Genomic DNA, 21,937 nt, shown 5'->3' with positions numbered 1-21,937 from the left:
AAATAGATTAAGAGTTATTCTTAGCACAATCATTACCTAGACAAGGAAAAACGGATCAGCAACACTACTCAAAAAACAAATGTTGCAATAAGGCTTAAGTCAGCATTTGTTTACTTTTGTATGTTAAAGCTGCAGAAAGTCATCTATCTACCTTAGCATGAATTAACCTTTAATTAGCCCTGAAATATATATCCACAGTAGGTTTACCATTTTGCTGCCTCTCCCACAGGCAGTGTCCCTCCCCTCAAGTTCTGGTCTTCTTTTGAAGAACTGAATGCTTCATACCATACACATCCTATCTGAGCAATTAGAAAAATCTACTTGCATGTCTTTATTTGCAATACAATTAAGTCTAATGGGTTTATATGTTACATAGAAGCAACACCTTCAGGTGGATTTGACAGTTTCTTAAGCATCCACAGGTGTTTCAGGTTCGCATTTGTTCAGAGCTCCTACATAAGCGACCTAAACTGGCTGTGATTTTGTGCGTCACACTTAGCTTGTTTGCTATGGCTTTAGGAGAGTCCTGATGAAAGGCTTATTATAAAAACCTTCCATATGATTCCCCCCCCCCCAACAGCTCTAGTAGACAAGATTATGTACTCCCAACTACCCAAACTACATTCCTCTGCAGCTATACTTGATAAAACACTACTCAACCGCACAGTGATTTCACAGATACAATTCACACAATGAACGTTAAGAGCAGACTTCATCTCAAAAAAAAAAGGATTAAGGTCAGTCAAGACTTCTGATGGAAATAGGATGACTCCCCTCTCATATCACTCATTTGTGACTACACAGCACTTAAAATTCCAATTTCTGTGTATTGGGACATAATTATTCTACTTCAATCCTCCTATGCTTTAAAAATCAAACAAAAAAAAACTTACCAAAAAACCAAACATACTGACAGATCAAGATGCTCTTTGTTCTTAAACCAAGTAAAAATGTTCTGAAAAAAGATTTAAGGGGATTTTTTTCACATAATGAAAAAAAGCAATTAAAGGTTTCTATTCTCTTTTTAGCCTGGGGAGATGCAATTTGCTGTTCCTTTCTGAAATAAAAGTACAAGTCTCTTGGATGCAACATGAAAATTTCCAAGAACTCATTTGTTCAAGAATACATTTTGTGTGTTCACTAGGTGCTTGAGCTAATGGGAAAATAAGTTTGGAACAGTGAAATTTAATTTTGTAATTAATTATCTATCCCTTTAAAGATGCTTATGCCTCAGCAGAACTTTCATAATCAGAAAAGTAAGGCAAATGGAACTTATATTTTGAGGCATTATTTCGCTCCAAAGTTTTATAGCAGCTTATGTGTTATCCTGTTTCTTTCATCAGTAGAGATTGAAGTACTTCACAAAAGAGATCAGTCCTAGTAACCTCAACTTCCACGTGGAGAAAGAGATTTTCATTGAAATACACTGTTTTGTCCAACATGATATGGTCTGGCCCCGCCCTGCATCAAGGGACTGCCAGGCCCTCTACCAACTATCACATTGTATTGTTTCTTATTTTGCTTTCCTGGCTATAAACTTGATATAAAATGCACAAATAGAGATACTACCTACAGGAACTATGTGGAAGTCAACTGTAACTCAAACCTGTGGCACACTGGAATCGGAGCTTTTTGGACCAAGTCTATAGGTTTTACAGAAATGGTATGAAGTTACCTATCAAGACAATACTAGGAGCTAACAGAAGAGTCCGTATGGTCTCCCACATCTGTTACGAAAACAAATATCCGATTTTGTCCTGGTCTTCATTCTTCATACTCTGGCGTTGGGTCTAATGCCAAGAGGAAACGCACAGCCAGTGCATCGTGTTTGTGCATGCCCGTGACAGCACATGGTCAGAGAGCCCTCAGGAGACACCTCTGCCTCTCAGTTGCTACAGATGTACAGGCACGTATAAAGAAATGGCAACAGATGTCATCATTCAAAGGGTGCATTTATGCAATTGCTTGCAACATTAAACCGTGTAATGCTCTTGAGAAATGCTTTTATATTGGCTTGAGGTTAGAGAATGAATTAAACACTATAAAAGGCAATTGCTGAGGAGTATCTAACTATTCTTGCTTGTATAAATGTGTATTACCCTCACAAAATGTTTCCAAGTAGAAACACATCTTGGCTTCTGTGGGGAAAAAGCTATGAAGAATGGTCAATAAGCAAGGTTCTCCTGCTAGCCAAAACACATTTACGTGCATCAGCCAGTTCAATTGCCAGTCTTTACAGCCACAACAAATACAAGCTTCTTTGGGAGGGCAGGGAGATCAAACAGTGTTTGTGATACTTGTCAAGTATTTCTTGACAAAATACTTGAACGCTGATAATATTTTGTAGCAGAAAACAAAGGTAAAATCCATCACGACGTTATCCAAAACATACCGTGTCTCACCGATTGCAGCTCTGAGAGCCATCGGCCCTTCTATTTATTTCAGAAAGGACCATTAGGAACCTCTGTTGGAAAACCCCTCATTTCACTCAAGTTACTCTGCAAACCACATCCCCGACGCTCACAAGCATGAATGAACCCTGACATAACCTAAGCAAGAGCACTGGCTGTAAGGTAGCAACAACGGACCCTGCAGCACTCCTCCTTGGTCTAGGACCCGGAGTGAGACAGGCCACCCTCCCCCAGAAAAAAGTCCCTTTAGTCACTGCAAAGTTTGTTTCTAAAAAATAAGTACCTGACATCTTTGAAATCCTATTCTAAACAGGGAGCAGAAAAATTCCTGTGGAAATGGCAGTTTAGCACTCTGGTAAACTCATCAAACACTGATGGTTTCTGTGGCTTGCTGTAACCACAGGCTCTTTCACATCACCATGTCATGGATGCACTACAGTTATTAGCAATCCAAAATTAAAATACTTACTCTGAAAATGCATCGTTTTGCTGTTTCATGCTGTCAAATGAACCTGTAGGAGGACAATGATATTGCACCGGGGACTGAAGGTGAATGAAAAAGGAATTAAGCTGAACGCTAAATTTAGCACTATACGTAGGAAATCAGGGTCTCAGAAACCAGAACTCATGAATCTTGCAGTGACTAAGTATCGGATTAGCAGCCTGAACGCTCCATCAATTTCATCTTTTTTACCAATATTATATAAGGAAAGTCTCCCTGCTCAGTTCCTGCCTGTCAAGTAGGTGCTGAATAATCAACTCCATACCAAGCAGGTTGTGGATGGATAGCAATGAAATCACCTTACGAATATGACACACAGGTTTTAAGGGTCAAAATATTCAAGTATCATGTTTTTTCTTTAGCAGAAGACTAGCTAGCTTGCAGTATATGAGTCATCACCCAATTTTACCTTTTCCGTTGCAGTTTGCCACCGTCACTTTTACTACCCTATCTCCAAATCAGAAACAAATTAACTAGCAGAGCTGCAAGGACACAGTTAGCTGAACCTTCACCAGCAGTTTCAATGAGATTAATTGACAGGATATTTTGAAACCCCCTTTGACAGCAATACAAGTTGAAACAAGGGACTGTCCCGGTTCTGTTTTCCCTGTGCTTGTAAAAACGCCAGATACTGTGCTGCACAGCAAGGAGGGCGGCAGAGCCGACAAGATGCTCCTTCCCCAAGAACATCAGGGTGGTATATGGCAATCTTCACCCAGACACAGGACAAACAGAAAGGAAGCCATGAAAGCCAAAGCAGAAACACCCCAGCAAGTGGCTCTTGGACTGCAAGACAGCTGCTCCCGTAGAGCACAGGAACAAGATGATGTGTTTGTCGGTACCTGGGCACAGCTCGTTCACCCAGCAGCAAAACTTGTCTAAAGCTCTTAACAGAAGGAATGCAATAACTCCCATTTTTGCCGGGTAATAACTTCCTAAAAGGAAAAAAAAGGTTTTCTTTCTTGTTATTTCTAAATCCACCCCACTTTTTTTTTTTCCCAATAAAAATGTTCTAGAGATCAACATGGGAGATGCCTTACAAGACAGCTGTTTACAGGATCATTGCTCTGCTAATGGCCCCTCTTCCCCAGCAGAGCGCATTGTTAAAAAACAGTGGCTGTGAACTCTTTTAGCCAAGCAAGCTGTATACCTCTACCACGCTTTGCCAGACTAGAATACAATCCAAGCACGCTGTCAAAGGAGGGCTGATGGCAAGCAACTAACTCATTCCCTATTCCAGGCTGTTTGCTTCCAACAAGCTCATTTCACAGGATAGTTAACAGAGCCTCTCATGATAAGGATGACTGCTCAAAGCACTTAGGGTGAGGTAGTTTTAACACCAAATCTATATTGAGGTGGCTGACACAAGTAGTGCCATACCATGCCTGAGATTTAACACAGTTCCTAAGAAAAATTGGCTTACAAAGGTTAGTGGAGCAGAACAAGACATGAAACCTTATATCAACATTCCTCTGTTTCTGAAAGTCCAATTACATCTCTCAATGCTGTGGGTATTTCTCAGACACAATACTGTCACACAGCATTTTATTTACAGCATATGTAACTATGCTTGCAGATTGATTTGCTGGGTCAAAATTTCACGTGTGAGACTGACTAGTATTCTTCCAATTCTTCTGGTCCTTGCACACCTAATATATTCACAGTGATATTTATGTGGTATAAGATTATTCCACTTTATTTCCTCGCAGTGAAACCACCTGAAAAGGGGAAAATAAATCACTTTATATAACCAGTTCAATGCATATGTCCCAATTTTATGTAGTATGTAATTGTTTACGTAATAAGTATTCATAACGTAAGGAGATTCAAGATTATACAAAGCTACTACAGTGAAGATGTATTTAAGCATCAATGATGAAAGTGGAAGAGAGTTCAAACAATTGTCAAACACAGAACTTTTCCCTCCTGCTTTCCAAGAGCGCTTTTGACTCGGGGACATCACATTTGAACTCGTCATGGCTGTTTCCACAACCGTTTCTGAAAAACTACTCTCTCCCCTGCCTTAAAGGTCCTTTAACTGCATTACTGCTCGGATCCTTTGAATTCTTTTCCAGGTCACTAGGTATCTAACTGTAACAAAACACCCATAATGTGTGGTTTGTCCTAATTATCAGGAGTCACAAGTATTGTGATAGTTGATTCATGAACCACATCTTTAACAGCATGAAAAATATTAGCTCAATTAATTTGGTTGTAAGTTCTTTCTGCAGCCTTTATTTTAACAAAGATGCACACACAATATCCCATGTCACTTGGTCAATAGACGAGTCACTTGCTGTTATGCTGCTCACGCTTTCACCCTCTACTTGCATTAACAATTAAAAATTATTAATTGAGCATATGGATTGCACTGAAGGTCAAGACCCATTTTAACTCATACCTAGCTATTTGTCAGGAGCAACCATTGAATCGAACCATCACATGGTATCTGTATGTCAAGCGAAAACGTACATTAAGATTGCTTTTGTCAATACCACCTTCCTGCATCACCTGCCTATAAATCGCACTTCCCTGACACGATGGAAGGGGGACATTACAGAAACCTGGAGTGTCAATGGTGGCCACTATGCTTTGTTCCAAGCACATGGAGATAAGAATATCTCATCTCATCTCAAAATAATTATTAGGTTTTAGCACTTTCCCCTGAATTTTGAGAAAACTTTCACAAATTGTCTCAGCCAAACAATGTTTGGGCCCTTTCAAGCATGTGGAAGTTTGGCCATGAACAAATTCCCAAGTGCTCCCACATATCTAAAATGGCTGTGTTCATAGCCCAATTAGTTTAGTGTCACAATTGCATTCCCCCCCTCCCCTTGTGAACAGTACAGCTGTTGAGTGGAGAACAACATTTTTAAGTGCCAAATTTGCAAATGCCTCCTGAGATTTTGCACACGCAAAAATCTCATTCTAGGCGTGATAATTAGCAAAGGGACACTTGTATTTGTCAGCCAAGCATCCATGCTCTCTATAATCTGTTTGCACTTAACAACACGTCCATTGAGCATACAAACATTGAATCCACGACATGCAATTCCCTGTAACTGCTGTTCATCTCAGTGATGACCAGCAGAAAGGAGTGAGAAAACCAAAGAGGCTGCAATCAGATCTGTTGTGCCGAGTTCTGCCAAAAACATCAAGGTGGGTAAAAAAAAAAAGCAAAGGAGGAGGAAAAAAAGGGGTGTGTGGGGGGAAAAAGTGCTTACACAGTCATAAGAGGGAGACTTGGTCATGACAGGTGATGTATATGTATCCTATTAGATGCAAGTTAATTGGTCTGATACACTCAGAGAAGGAAAAGAAAAACCTGCATACACCCTGAATACTTCCACCTCATACCAGGGTCAAACTAAAACTGTTGAAAAATGTCAGGACTTGCATGAGGTATTGAGAAACAACTCGAAAAGACCTAGAGACCATATCTTTTTCCTCCTCCACCTCAAATCAAATGAGGTTACGTGCCTACATGAATCCTGACAGGCAAGTGCCATATCAGAGTCTCACTAGAACTAAGGTGATGGTGCTGGAAGACTGTTGAACAGCTTCCAACACTTAGAGTAGCAAAACAATGAAGACACCCTTACATTTTGAAAAAGTTGATGGCCTCAGTTATGTTGGAACACTGAAGTTCTCTGTGGCCATCAGTCTGAGCTTCTGTCACAGCTACTTCACGACAACTATAGGAACTGAATCATGAAGCATCCGGGGGAAAGCAGAGTCCCAAAAAAGCCTGTGATTCATTCTACAGCGTCCTGTTACTTCAGGGGGGTGAGTACTATCACCAGCACTCATGACAGTGAGCAAGCCTGACTCGTCAAACCCATTTTTACCAACTCTGAACTCAGAAACCTGCAAGAAATCTTACTCATTGTTGCAATGCTCGTGGGCTTAGAGATTGGTAGAACCAACACAGAAACTGGGGAGTTTTGCAGCAGTGGTCATAAGAACTAAGTGAAGTGTGCAATGCATTTATTGTTTAATGAATTTTCACGTTCTTTGGTTAGCTTGGGTCAGTCCCCACAGGAACCTGAGGGACCTTCTGCACCCACTCCAAGAGGCTTGATATAAGGCCCTTTTTTTTTTTATTTTTAAGGATCTAAATTAACATAAGCATCAAAACAATGATTCTGTCTATGCTTCAGGAGTAGCAGTTGACACAGTCATATTTTCATCTTATATACCTTATTTCTTCAGAGTACATAGAGTTGTCAGACTTTGAAGAAATGAAGAAAAAAAGGCTTTTCCTGTAAATAGTATAGAGCTTTTCCAATAACTCACCACCATATCACTACTGCCCTCCTTACTGGTATTTTGGTACTGACAATGCACTGAGAATCAAGAGAAGTAAGCCCTTCTGCAGACAGAAGAGTACTTATAGAGTTAGAGTGAAGCTTCAGCAAGACTTTAAAGAAGCCCCTCTAGAAAATAATAAAAAAATATGTATAACAGACATTTGAAAGGAATAAATGTCCCAGCCAGATCATCCTCCTTCACAAGTGGAGACTGCAGGACAACTTATGGACATTAGCCATTTGCCACTGCTATTGGCTTTCTGAATTTCTTGTTCAGGCAGGCTGTGAGGGGCAGAAAACCCAAACTGCACATTTTCCCTTTGTATTGGAAAGGAACATAGGAAGCAGCAGCAGCAACCAGGTCCCTTTCCTCTGCCCACTGGAACAAGTCAAAGCACGACCTTGATGTTGCAAGTTTCTAATTAATACTCCAAAAAAGAAAGTTTGTATATACACACCCAATGCAAAATATGAAAATGAAGAAGGTTCCCAGGCTGTAAAGCTCAAATATCAAACTCCTCACAGCTGGGCTGAGTGGATCTGAGGATCCTTTAGAATCAACATCAAGTATCACTGATGCACAAGCACAGCACAGTTTGAGAAGATTTGAGCTTAATCACTCACCTTGGAACCCATAAAATGGAGAGGACCAGCAAAAGAAATAAAGCTGGTCTGCAGGCAAATAGATTCCAGCCTACCTGCTTCTTCTATCTCTGTCCATAACTCTGGAAGCTGGTGCTTCTGCGTGCCATTGAAACTGTCATTGAATTGATTGCTTCAGTTGCCAAGGAAACAAAAGGGATGATGCTAATGGATACTATTTAGGACACCAAAAAGCTTAGAAAATAAATTGTTTGACATGAAAAGCATGGTGTCACAAGTGAGTAAAAGCTACCTTGAGTCTTAGCAGAGAAAAGACAACTAGATAGGATTTTTTCCTTTTCTTCCCTCTGACTATCTTTTGGTCAGATACTTATAGCTTTCTGCACTCCAACTGGTTTGACTGTCAACATCACTTTGTAGTCCCCTCACTGCAAGGACACGGAGGTGCTGGAGCATGTCCAGAGAAGGGCAATGAAGCTGGTGAGGGGTCTGGAGCACAAGTCTTGTGAGGAGGGGCTGAGAGCGCTGTTCAGTCTGGAGAAGAGGAGGCTGAGGGGAGACCTCATCGCTCTCTACAACTACCTGAAAGGGGGTTGTGGTGAGGTGGGTGTTGGTCTCTTCTCCCAAGTGACTAGCAACAGGACAAGAGGAAATGGCCTCCAGTTGCACCAGGGGAGGTTTAGGCTAGATATTAGGAAAAATTTCTTTCCTGAGAGAGTGGTGAAGCATTGGAAGAGGCTGCCCAAGGAGGTGGTGGAGTCACCATCCCTGGAGGTGTTCAAGGAACGTGTGGACGTGGCACTGCGGGACATGGTTTAGTGGGCATGGTGGGGTTGGGTTGATGGTTGGACTTGGTGCTCTTACAGGTCTTTTCCAACCTTAGTGATTCTGTGATTTGTAGTCATTTTTCTAGCTTTATTTCCAAAGACAGAAGCTAGCGCAAACAGAGTCATTCTAATTCTAAGCAGTGGAGTCTAGGCTTTTTTAAAAGCATCACACATGATACAAAATAGGATTTGACTTTGGGAATGCTCTCCAGAAGTTAGAATTATTAAGTCAAAGACATTTGATTTAGATGCTTCCACCTTTGCTCTCATGAACTGTAAGTTACAGAAGACTTTCATAACAGATGTGGCAGACCTCATAAACCAAACCCACATGTTATAAATCATCATATTTTCAGGAACCTATGTTTGTATTAAAAAAAAAATCACCTCCTTTAAAGAGACAGATTTCCTAACAACATATGAAAGTATCAGGAAATTGTAAATTATTTTCTCCTTTTCCACAACCTGTATGTTCAAAGCATGAGTCATATATCAAAAGCAACCACTCAAGTCTGAATTTATACCAGCGAAGGATCAAGCTCCAGGCACGTATTTATTTACAGAAGGCTTGAGGAGTTATTTCTGCACTGGAGTCACAGATGACCCACAGTCAGACACCTTGTTGCCATGGAAATCTCACACCACCACCCTCTGCCTTGCTCCCATCCAAAATCCTCCCTTGCATCCCATTGGATTTCTGCCTGCCACAGCTCCTCTGGGCCCCTTGTCCTGGGTGGGCAGCAGCTTCTGGCAGGACGGGATACATTTAACCCTGTCTGGCACTTCCAGTTCCAGGAAGGTCCAGAAGGTGACTCTTTAGGCTTATGAGACTTGACTGAAAGTCTTCTGCCACCTGACATTCTCAAGCATGCAGATGTCTCTAAAGTTATGTCTTATTGCTTAGTGTTACACAGAAGTAATTACAGAAGCTAGTGCCCTTCTGTGCCAGATACGGGGGCTGGTGAGATAGGAGGACATCCTAGCCAATTAACAAGAATTTGTTCCCAGGGGAAGGAAAGAGAAACGATATCTTATGGCTGCTCATTCTCATGGGAGGGTCATTCATAGAGGCAATTCAGTGACAGAGCTCATAAGGTGCATCCAAAACAACAAGAAACCCCCCCCCAAAAAACCAAAACCACAACAACCAAAAAAAAAGTGAAAGAGACAGGGAAGCACACAGAATCATATAATCTCTCAAGTTGGATTCGATGATCCTTATGGGACCCTTCCAAATCCCTGGTTCTTGCAGGACTGCCTAAAACTAATGCATGTGACTAAGAGCATCATCCTTGAACTCTTGTCAGGCTTGGTGCTGTGACCATTTCCCTGGGGAGCCTGTTCCAGGGACCGACCACCTTCTCAATGAAGAACCTTTTCCTAATAAAAATCACAGAAGAATCAATCAAATAAATCAATCATAGAATTGTTTGCATTGGAAGGAACCTTTTAAGGTCATTAGTCCAACCACCCTGCAATGAGCAGAGACATCTTCAACTAGATCTGGTTGCCCAGAGCCCCATCCAACCCAACCTTGAATGTTTCCAGGGATGGGGCATCTACCACCTCTCTGGGCAACCTGTTCCAGTGTTTCACCACCCTCATCATAAAAAATTTCTTCCTTATATCTAATCTGAATCTACCCTCTTTTAGTTTAAAACCATTACACCCCTTGTCCTATTGCTACAGGCCCTACTAAAAAGTTTGTCCCCATCTTTATTATAAGCCCCCTTTAAGTAGTGAAAAGCTGCATTAAAGTCTCCTTGGAGCCTTCTCTTCTCCACATTGAACAACCCTAACACTCTCAGCCTTTCCTTATAGGAGTTCCAGCCCTCCGATCATTTTCATGGCCTCCTCTGGACCCGCTCCAAGAGGTCCATGTCTTTCCTCTGCTGAGGACCCCCAGAGCTGGATGCAGCACTGCGGGTGGGATCTCACCAGAGCAGAGTAGAGGGGGAGAATCCCCTCCCTCGACCTGCTAGCCATGCTTCTTTTGATGCAGCCCAGGATACAGTTGGCTTTCTGGGCTGCGAGCACACATTATCAGCTCACGTCCAGGTTTTCATCCACCAATACCCCCAAGTCCTCCTCTACAGGACTGCTCTAAATCCCTTCATCCCCCAGCCTGTATTGATACCAGGGAGTGCCCTGACCCAGGTGCAGGACTTTTCACTTGACCTTGTTTAACCTCATGAGGTTCACATGGCCCCACTTCTCCAGTGGGCCCATGTGAACTCAATAGGAGAGATGGTTTCCATATTCCCATTTTCCTGATATTGGGAACCTTGGAGAGCTGTTTCAACCTCCACTGGTAGCCATAGCCTACAGAGCCTGAACATGCTCACCAGCAACAGTCCCACCACTCAAGATCAAGTAGCACAGAGCAGCCTAATACTGCTTTCTATCAGGAGGGCTCTTCTAGTCACCATGATCGCTACCTGGCCAAGTAATTCCTACGCATTATCCCAGTCCAAAGCATCAGAAGGACTTTAGATGGTTTTTGCATCGTCTCCGCATTTGAAAATCTCTGCATAATGGAGAATAATTATTCCTTTTTTTTTTTCCTTCTGTTGCACCCATGCCTCTACTTTAGACTCTCTACTCCAGGCTATTTATGCATGAAAAATGTTGCTCTTTCCTAATATAGCAGATAGGAACAAGGGCCTAAAATAACAGTTAGAAAACATAGGATTCAGCAGGTTTATCAGAAGAAATATGGGGCAAGGGTCCCTTATGCCATCCAAAGAGATACAGGACATTAAAATCACATATAGAGCACTTCCATTGGCTTGACCTGGTTGCAGACATTGACCCTTGGTGATGTTTCAAAATATTAAAAAAAAAATAATTGAATAATCCTAGTGATTATTCTCTATACAAGCACACAATCCCATTTCCAGAAAGGTATCTCCATTTTACCCAGCCTGTGGGCATTAGAACTGCCACCTATCAAGATACACATATTTGAAGCAATTTCAGCATGAGACTGACAGCATCAGTTTAAATGAAGGAAAAAAAAATATTATGATATATCCAAGTCAGCTCTAGGCAACACACTTGAAGAAAACACCTCCCACTACTGCCCAGTGCTGCTGTTCACCTTTCAGTCTCCTCTGTGGCCTCAGGAGAAAAAGCTAAAAACAGCGTTCCTGACACTTTTACAGCTTGTGAAACTTAAATAGCTCTCTTCCTGGTCAAGACTGAAGGATTCTTTTTTTTATTATTATTGTTAGTCCCAGCACTGAAAATTAGCCCACTCCAATTAAGGCTTCAACAAGAAGTAATGTCTCCCTTCAGGGAATACACTGACATTTTAAATTAAGAAACATTCCCGCTAACAAGCCTATAAATCTTCCCAATTAACTGTATTCTCCACTAGTTTATGAGTCTTCTGTTCAATTTGACAATCCTAATCTCCCAAGGGGTGCAGGGAAGGATGAGACCTCTGTGGAAGTTGCTTTCCATTTCTTGCAGCGGAAGGGGATGCAGAGATGCTCACTGACCATATTTTTATTTGACACATCGGAGACAAATGGCACCTCAAAGCCCAGGTACTTTTCATCGCTGTCAGGTGAGAAGGTTTTTAGTCAGCCAATAGCCCCCACGACACATTTCTCACTCTCCGTAAAGAAGCTCTGTGTCAGCACCTCTAGAAACACAGCGGCAAGCGACTGTCCCCCAGGAGCGCTTTGCGCGCTTCTCCTCCACAGATTATTCTTTTTCTAAGCAAAGCTGTCAGGGAACACAGTCAGGGTCTGTCCTAGGAAGCAGGGTCGTGCAGCAGTACTCGGTGGTGCCAGGTCAGGTAGGCTGGAGGAGAAAGCTAGCACAAGCACATCTGTCAGAAATATTAAATTTAACTTTTATTTCTGTAATATAGATGGGTTTACTCCCTTTTAATACATTAAGGGGGTAACTGAAAAGAACAGCTAAACAGGAGCTAGAAAAAAGAGATCTGAAATAGTGATAAACAGTGAAGAACACAAGCCAAGGCGGGGGGGCGGAAGAATAGAACATATGGTGAGAGCCCTGCCTTTTTTGAAAGATGATGTCAAAAGCTGTCATCCCAAGTTGTATGAGGCAAGCAGGGGTACTGCCTAGCACACCGTAAAAAACACAGCCAAAGTGGTGTTTCAGCTGGCTAAGGGAGTGTGATAAACCAGAGAGTGTAAGATGGTCATTACTCTTGGGTACAAGAACGTGTCCTGATGTATGATGTTAGGTACAAGATGGGAAGCGTCTCACAGCTCCCTGGGAAGGTGGTTAGCATGGAAAGGGCAGAATGGTCCTCTGCCACAGGATGGCTTGTTACGCTCCTTCTTTAGAAGGAACGGGTGATGGTGTTGGTGGGAAACATCTTTTCTTTGCTGGTTTGTTTTGGGGTGGACTTTTTGTTTGTTTAGGTTTTTGAGGGCTTTCTTTAGGATTCTGAAAGAAAACAATCAATCAATCCAATAAGTTACTGCTAGGGAAGATCAGTATGAGGTTCAAATCTTTGACTCCAAAGTTAGTCAAAAGGAAGTCATGCCGACAACCTTTGCCTTACACCCAGGGATGCTGCAGGCACTCTCCTATATAGTCATTCATTCAGCTGCAAGTAACAGCATTTTCTGGCAAGCCACGAGCCTTGTGCCCTACTATTTTGTCCAACTCCATGAGCTTCACTTTGTTTTGTGTCTAGATTTCTTCTACTGCACAGAGACAAAGAGCTAGTGTTCTTCTTCCACTACCAAAGCTCAAGCAATCAACTAACATTTGGACAACTTGTGCATGAGACTTGCTCCTCAGATATAAGATGACCTTAGAGAGACTCCTCATCACATACAAACACGTGTAGCTGTACAGTCCTGCTGTCTGTGGCTGTAACCCACTTTCTCACCTATTTAATCTGAGCTATGCGCTGAGGTAGACAATGGCCACCTATTTAATCTGAGCTATGCACTGAGGTAGACAACAGCTCTGTGCCACCCCACCACATGCCAGCAACAACCATCCAGGGTGAGGGATTAACCGCCAAGGCAGAAAAAACAGAACAGGACAGAAAAGAAACATCGAGTATTTAGAGCAACACCACACAAACATGCAGCAGGAGAGATGCAGAAAGTAAAGGAAACACAAGCAGTAGTGCCTGCTAACACCATCATGATGAAATCAAGACAACAGCATATATATACACACACACGCTACGTATTCCAACATGGTTTAGACATCCACTTCCCAACACCAATACCCATGTCACTCACAGAGATTCCCCAGGGCCGGAGCAGCACAGCCGCAAGAGCACACCAAGCACGATGGTGCCACAACAGCACACGTCTTGCAGAGGTGACTGCACCTCACAGTACAGTGCAGACACAGCCCCAGAGACCCCACGGCCACCATAGCTTTCACCGAAGAGTTTGCCTTCGCCGCAGTCATTTTCAGCCTGGGGCCACGGTACCGCAAACAGGGCTCACAGATGGAGCACCCTGTTTTGCCAGTGTTTGTTAACTCTGCAGTCACTTCTGCATTCCTCTTTTCCACTTATCTCTGGCCCTCCTGTGAGAACTCCAGACCCTTTGCTACAAGGGGAAAACTCTCTAGGCTTTCCTCGTGTACAAACTCTGCCAGGAGCTGGGCAAACGCATGCAACCAGGAGTATATAATGATGTAAATTAATTAGAATAAATAATATCTTGAAAACCTGTCCCAGAAAATAAATCCTTTAGTATTTATACTTTGTTCTTCAAGTTGCATGTCTTCACAGCTCTAGTCACACTTTGGGCCAGAAAGTTGAGAAAACACATCCTGATAAGTAAGGATTATTAACACAGGTACAGACTGGTGCTCATGCAACAGCATGCTTTTGGGACTGGAAGCAGTTAGCACCTCTCCTGGGCCACAACACAGAAAGCACTAGTGCATGGCCCCCCAGGTACAACCATACAGGCCCAAATAAAATATTTCACAAAGACTTCTTTTTAAAAAGAAGAAAATTTTGCTGTTTTAAGAGAAAAAGAAGCCAAAATGATTTTCCCAAGGCTGTTGTCCTGGGCAGAACTGGGGCAGGAAGAAAGAAGAAAAAACCCAAAATACACCGCAGCTCCTCCCAGCAAAAACGCAGCACAGCAGCACATGTCACCGCCTCCCTTAAGCATAACATGAAGCAGGGATTTTGCAGTGTGACCTTTGCAACCCAAATAGCATTAATCTATCACAATTAAGAACAGCCCTGTGCTGCCAGCTCTGGGGCTACTGCAGCTGACTTCAGACTATGAAGTGAGAACAAAGCATCCCTTCCCAAGAAGCTCAGGATTGCTGGAAAGGCAGGTAGTAAAGGGAGTGAGTACTTCTGCAAACCCTTTAACCCACATTCTGAATACAGTGGGTCTTAAATCTGTCTGTAGATCAGGGCTGCTCTGAGGAAAGGGGGTTGTGGTGAGGTGGGTGTTGGTCTCTTCTCCTCAGTGACAAGTGATAGGACAAGAGGAAATGGCCTCAAGTTGCACCAGGGGAGGTTTAGGCTGGATAGCAGGAAAAATGTCTTTCCTGAGAGAGTGGTGAAGCACTGGAACAGGCTCCCCAGGGAGGTGGTGGAGTCACCATCACTGGAGGTGTTCAAGGAACGTGTGGACGTGGCACTGTGGGACATGGTTTAGTGGGCATGGTGGGGTTGGGTTGATGGTTGGACTTCATGGTCTTACAGGTCTTTTCCAACTGCAGTGATTTTGTGATGCCCTTTGTCCCAAAGGGGTGGGTGTGGTAGGGAGTACTTTCACTGCAGATGAGTCCGTTGGTTGTGGCACCCATGCAACTCTTCTGTAAGTTTTACCCTATTTGAAATAGCTGTGCAACCTTTTTCACTCTTCATTTCAAGTGCTTCCATGGGCTAATGGTTATCAGTTGATCTGTGATGTGTGCAGCAATCCCAACCTCTTGGGCCCTAGGTCATGGACAACTGAGAATCCTCTGGGATACTTCAGCTCTGCCCCATCACTTTTAGCAGTTCACACTCTTTACATGTTAAGGTTGGGGTTAGTCCTGGGGATTTGCACCTTATGAGAAGCAATAACAGTAAACATATATTATACACTAAATTACGTGTTTTCAAAAGAAGTAGGTTGACTGGGGAGGGCCTGCTCTGTCCCTCCTCTAGCTCTCACAAGGATACTTTCCTCTTTCTGCTGGGGTGAGGCTCTGGAACCTGCAATGAGTGGAAGGACTTGCTAGGATGACTTTGGGGATGGGAAAAGTTTTGTTGTGAAAGCTGCATGGGAAGCAATATGCTTATAGAAACACCTTTTGATAGTAAGGGCCTTTGACAAGAGGGAATGGGAGAACCTTCTCAAAGGATATGGTTTTAAGCTAACTTAGCTTCCAATTGTTTTGGCCATTGAGAAGGTGTGCCATGCCCCTGGTGTGTCTTTCCCCTGTTAGGCAGGTCCAAAGCACTTCTGCAACGTACCACGGCTCCCTCCCTGTTGCATGAAGGAGTGGTGGGAACCCGCGTTTCATCCTGGCTCCCTCGATGTTGGGCAATGTCCCACAAAGCAATTGTCCAGAGTCTGTACAGACTTTCTGATTCTTGATTGTCTCATCCAGGCAAAATCAGAGTTTTGAAAACCATGCTTCTGAAGGGACACTTCCAAAACTTAACCCACACCACAGCTGCTTTGAAAGTGCTTTTTTGTCTTCATTTATTTACTTATTCAAATGTGGCTTAAAGTTTAACAACAAGAGGTAGGACTTGCTGACCCAAGAAGTAGTTTCCAGACCTGTCTTGCTGGAGACCTTAAACCTCATGTGTTTTTTTTCTTGGTTTGTTTTCATGCAGGACAAATGCGCTGGGATGTTACTGAATCTTTGCATTGTGTTTGGTGGTTGAAACAACTCTTGGTATCACAGAATCATTAAGTTTGGAAAAGACCTGTAAGATCATCAAGTCCAACCATCAACCAACATCACCATGCCTCATAAGTTTGTAATTGTAATAAGTACTGTAATCACTGTACTGATTAACCAGAAACCTATATTTGGAATTATTATTCATTTTCCTATTTGGATTTATAATGGCCATAGTTGTTTTAACTAGCAATGTATTGCACGTGTGGTCTGCCTCTGGGTCTGATATTGAACATGATGAAATCTCAGAGTGAACTGTACCTATAAAAGATGCTGTCTGTGCTTCTAGGAGAGGTGGTAAATGCTTAGCAAATGTGTAGAGATATTCTTTTAGTAGTGGAAATACAAGCAAACATGGTTTTTTTCCTTTAACTGATTCTGTAAGAGTAGAGCCATATGTTATCCATTTTCTATCTCTTCTGAATTAATTAGAGCATGATGATGTTCCTGACTAATGAGGCAAACACTGTCATCTAGGTTCATATGTGGAAAGGTTTCTATCACTGTACAGATTTTTTACACAGCAGCAATAGCAGTTGCTGCAGTGTGATCAATAGAAGAAGCTGCATTAAGATCAACAATTATGCAGGGTGATACACAGACCTAATTGAGCATTAGAGGTTTTGTAAACACAGACCCACTTAGCTGGTGGTGCATTTCTGTTGTTACTGGAACGAGATTTTTTGAGATTAATGTGTGTGTCTACTACATTGTGTCCAGGATCTTCTAAATACAGAATCACTAAGGCTGGAAAAGACCTGTAAGACCATCAGGTCCAACCATCAACCCAACCCCACCATGCCCACTAAACCATGTCCCGCAGTGCCAAGTCCACACATTCCTTGAACCTCACCACAACCCCCTTTCAGGTAGTTGTAATCACAGGCACCTGCTGTTAGCATCCCTCCTTCTTCATCTGGCAGCCAGAGCAGGAACCACCCCAGGTTCCCCACAGATGGGCGGCTTGTATCTGATCACAGTTACATCAGCATCCCTCCAGCTGTGGGAAGTGTCCCTTCATCCTATGCACTGAAGGGAGTCTCCCTCTCTGGGAACATCTTTTGGAGGTGCTGCTGAATATCTGAGGTATTCAGATAGACCCAACCAGCGAAGATAACAGTATCAACTAGCCTACCTATTCTCCTGCTGCTATCCGTGGGGGAGTTTTCCTCCCTTTGTTATGGTCATAAGTGACCTGTCTGATGCAAACTCTAGTTCTTCCCACTCCACATTCGTTTGTTCTCAGCTACAGTGTTTTATCTCCCTTTAGCTTCCCTTATTTTTTTGCCCCATCACATGCCCCTTCCATAGCAATGTTTCTACTGTGACAAAGGCTAGTTTGAGCAAGCATTGCAGGGAATAAGGGGTTGTAAACTCCCAGTGCATTTGCCAACGCGGCGCACTGGGCCTCCGTCCTCCATCCACTGGTTTCCCAACACGAAGGGAAAGATTTAGTGCCTCAGCTCTTCCCAAGCTGCTGATATAAGAGTGTCTTGGTCTGAAAAGGAATCCTAGAAGTGTCACTTTCTCACTCCTCGCACATGCACTTGGACACACTTGGGCTCTTTTCCCTTTCCACATTTATGACCATTGAGGACTGCAACTTGATCTCAAGATTCATTTTTATACAAGGGATGATGAGCATATATAATAGGAAAACCAAGAAGCAATAAAGCAAGAAAAGGTGAAGTAAAAGCAGCAAACCAAAGAAACAATTCACATGAGAAACCTTTAGTTGTCCTGAAAATCTTGAGAGAAACCACCCCATCTTACACCAGCAAGTATGAAGCTTGCTACAGCGACACTTCATACCTCTCAAGGCAAAATTGTTCACTTACCCAATTTCTCTTAGGCTGAAATGTAGCAAAACACACCTTCTCTGTCCCAATGCGCAGAGAACTATACTTACATTTTTAACAGGAAGGGGAATTAAATATTTCTTGCAAAAACCCAGACAAGAAAAGTAAACATGAATGATATTTTGATTTCCTTTGGCATATTAAGATGTCACTATAAAGTTTCCAACTAGAAGAGCCATCTTCTCTCCCTCCTTCTTTCCTCAAAATAAATTAGAGAAAAAGCCGTGAAAGGAAATACTGACTCAATGTCATCAGGAAAGTATTGCACTTGTCCACACTGACTAGCTCCTGCTATTGGAAGTTTTAATAAGAAGGGTAGTATGTCACAAATGTTTCTTATCAAGAAAGAAAAAAACAAACAAAAAATGCTACACTGAAGGGTGCAAAAGTTGTTCTGAGATTTCACATTAAAACCTTAAACTTTCAGATTAAAATAATATTTCTTAAAGCAGAAGCACTGTATCATTATTAAAGCTTCTGAAATCAATTCACCATTGCCCTGGGGCTTGTTTGTTAAGTTAGAAGTGCAAGATGGATGTAAAACATCATTATAATATATTATCACATCTTACGTGGCTTTGCATAGAAACTAAAAGTACCACAAGGAATCAGGTAGGGCATAAGTGACACGATGAACAGATTTGGGATTCCCTACCACAGACAAAAGAAAGCTTAATGTCAGCAGGAGAGCAGGGAGAAGAAAGCAAGCTCACGCGTGTGGTATGCTTAAGACTTAGTTTAAGAATAGAAATACTAAATATAAAGTAAAAAAAGAGAGTCTTTTCTCTGTAAACACACACTTCTTGATATTCCAAGAGACATAGAATTAGTTCTCTTATTTTCACATTTCTGTGCTTCCCTTTCTAGGGAATGGGAAGTCCTGATAAGCTAGGGAAATATTTTTGACACATCCAGAAATAGCTTGAAAAACTACAACTCGCAAGTCTTACGAGATTACTTTTTAGACCACTGTGAATCATTTTTGCCACAAACCTCCATCAAGCCTTTGGCAGTAGGTCAACCGCCGCTCATGAAAAGCCAGATACAGAGTCAAGTGCTCAAGCAGTCACAGCAAAGAAGGACCACTTTGCTCACATAGCGAGGTCTATAAGCTGCTCAGAAGGAAAACAGGAGTCAGGACACCACTGAGGCTTCTTCACAATGAAGAAAAGGAAGGTGGTTGAAGAATGAAAATGCACAAGGAGGATGAAGGATTGTCATCTGCCGCCTGCCCCCCACACAACATACTTTTCATAATCCTCCCAATATATAGTCTCTCAATCTCATCCCAGCTTTTCCTCACATACACCTCCCACCCCGGCAGGTGCTTCCAGCGTTCTCTGCTGGATAGCTCATGTTCTTCACAGCAACTCAGAACAAAGGTGCTCAAGAAGGAAACATTAACAGTAGCTCTCATTCCTGGCACGTCACGAAAGAGCAGTCTGCTTTTGAGTCGGGAAACTAAGGTGACAGCAGCAGAAAAGCTGAAGGCAAAAGATGCTGGCTGTGAAAGACAGGGGCCATTTGGAACTAGAACTTGGTAACGTGAACTTCTAGCCTTGAAAATGAGCACAGCAGAAGTCTAGCCAGCAGCCTCGATCCTCTCATTACACCCAGTCACCTGAGGATCACTTGTGCCCAAGGGAATCACCAAGACCCATGGCCATAAGGTTTCCATATCTTGTATCCCAAATACTAATAGAACTATGTGGGATTTAAATTATATTGGGAAATCAACACTGCACAGCAGCACCAGGATCAAAGCAACATGCAAGAAGCTTGATTTTTTTTTTTTTTGGGGGGGTGGGTGTTGGTTTTTGGGGGTTTTTTTTTAATCTTCTTCCTCAGATGTGCTGTCCTCAACTCAAGCCAAGACAACTGCTCACATCAGTGAAGCTGCCTGGGTGTTGTAGTATTTACAAGGTGACCCGCTCCACGCTGCACACAAATGTAGTTATATATATAGGCAGCACGCTCCTAAAGGAGTGAATTAGGGACACACACTCTGTATTGTCTACAGAGAATGACTTTTTTTATTCTAGCACTGTGAACTTAAGAGTTACAGCTCCTAGATTATTAGGATGACAGCCATAGATTTGCTCTTGGGCTGGCAGCATTATTTCCTCTCACCCTCCATAGTTGCAGCACATATACACCGAGTATTTCTGTACCGTGCGACACCATTACAGCTTCACAGCTCTTCTGCAGTTACAAGACCATCCTGACCCCTAATACAATTACCGCTGGCCCTCCTTTTCTGCCTCCTGCATTTTTTCCAGGATTGTTTTCCGTTCGATACGAATTTCCTTCCATCAGTGCCCATGGTAACATCCATAGAGATAGCAGCAGGCTAGACAGTGGCCACGAACAGATCCCTAACCATGGAAATCTGCCAACATTTATCACAAATATAATAAGATGTGCCGCAGAAGCAAAAAGCATAACAGCGCTTCTCTCTTGCACTTTCTTGACACATTGTGGTAGCCAGAGCAATTTGTGAAGATGGTGAACTGCCTGTCTGGCCTTTTTATGTTTATAAGCACATGGATGCACCTTACTGGCATGTTCAGAGATTCTAGGACTTTAAATTCAACTAAATAGATACCTTCACATTAGCCATCAAATAATACTTGAGTCACTACGCTGTCAGAGATGCTATTGTGATGAAGATGTACAACACACGGCCTGCCTCCTGCCGAAAGAGACACTGAAGCTGTTTTACGGAAAATTTTGAAGACGCACGCTGAATATTTTAAATTCTCAGCAATTAGGGATATGCCTTTTGGGTATGGGGGGGTTGGTTGGATTTCTTAAAGTAACTTTTCTTATGAGATTGTGATGGGGGTGACATGCTCATATCCCAAAGAATTAATGATGATAGCCTGGGATCCTGCAGCGATTTCTTTTACAATAATCACCAATTGCCTCCCAGAGCGTCTGTTTACTGAGAACACCAAATGATTAAATTTACAATGGTGAATCAGAATGAGCAGCAGACCCAGGCTTATTTGGAAAGCTATCAAGTTATATTTAGACTGGAAGACGTTGAATGCAATAAAACACAGATATGCATGTTGTTAGGAGGTTCCACGCAGGGACAGAGAAACTGTCAGCATGCGGCAGAGAAGCAGTTCATCTAGACCTGCGTGGGAATCAGGTCCAGATCTACACACACTTTAGAGAAAGGCACAAGAAAGTCCACGCCTGGCTGCCACGTGATGCTCAGCTACTCAGTTTTTCCTCTCCTTCAATCAATTTAAGATAGCTTATGCCCTAGAGCACAGAGGTTCACATCCCTTATTTAACAACCCAGTTCAGATCCTCAGCCGCTGGTTAACAGCCCTTGCCTTTAGGTTACGTATTTTCATCTGAATGCTTTCCACCATTACTTGGAAAGCTTGGTCACCTGTAAAAATACTTCTCCTTTCCAAATCCCTACCAATTTACAGGCTATAAGCCTGTGGATGCACCAAGCCTTGCACAAAATTTTCTAACACAGAGACTTGCTAATGACTGTATTTTAGCATTTCTATATACAGGACTG

Source organism: Gavia stellata, chromosome 3 (genome assembly GCF_030936135.1).
Source record: "Gavia stellata isolate bGavSte3 chromosome 3, bGavSte3.hap2, whole genome shotgun sequence".
NCBI lineage: Eukaryota > Metazoa > Chordata > Aves > Gaviiformes > Gaviidae > Gavia > Gavia stellata.
This window is presented reverse-complemented; position numbering follows the sequence as displayed.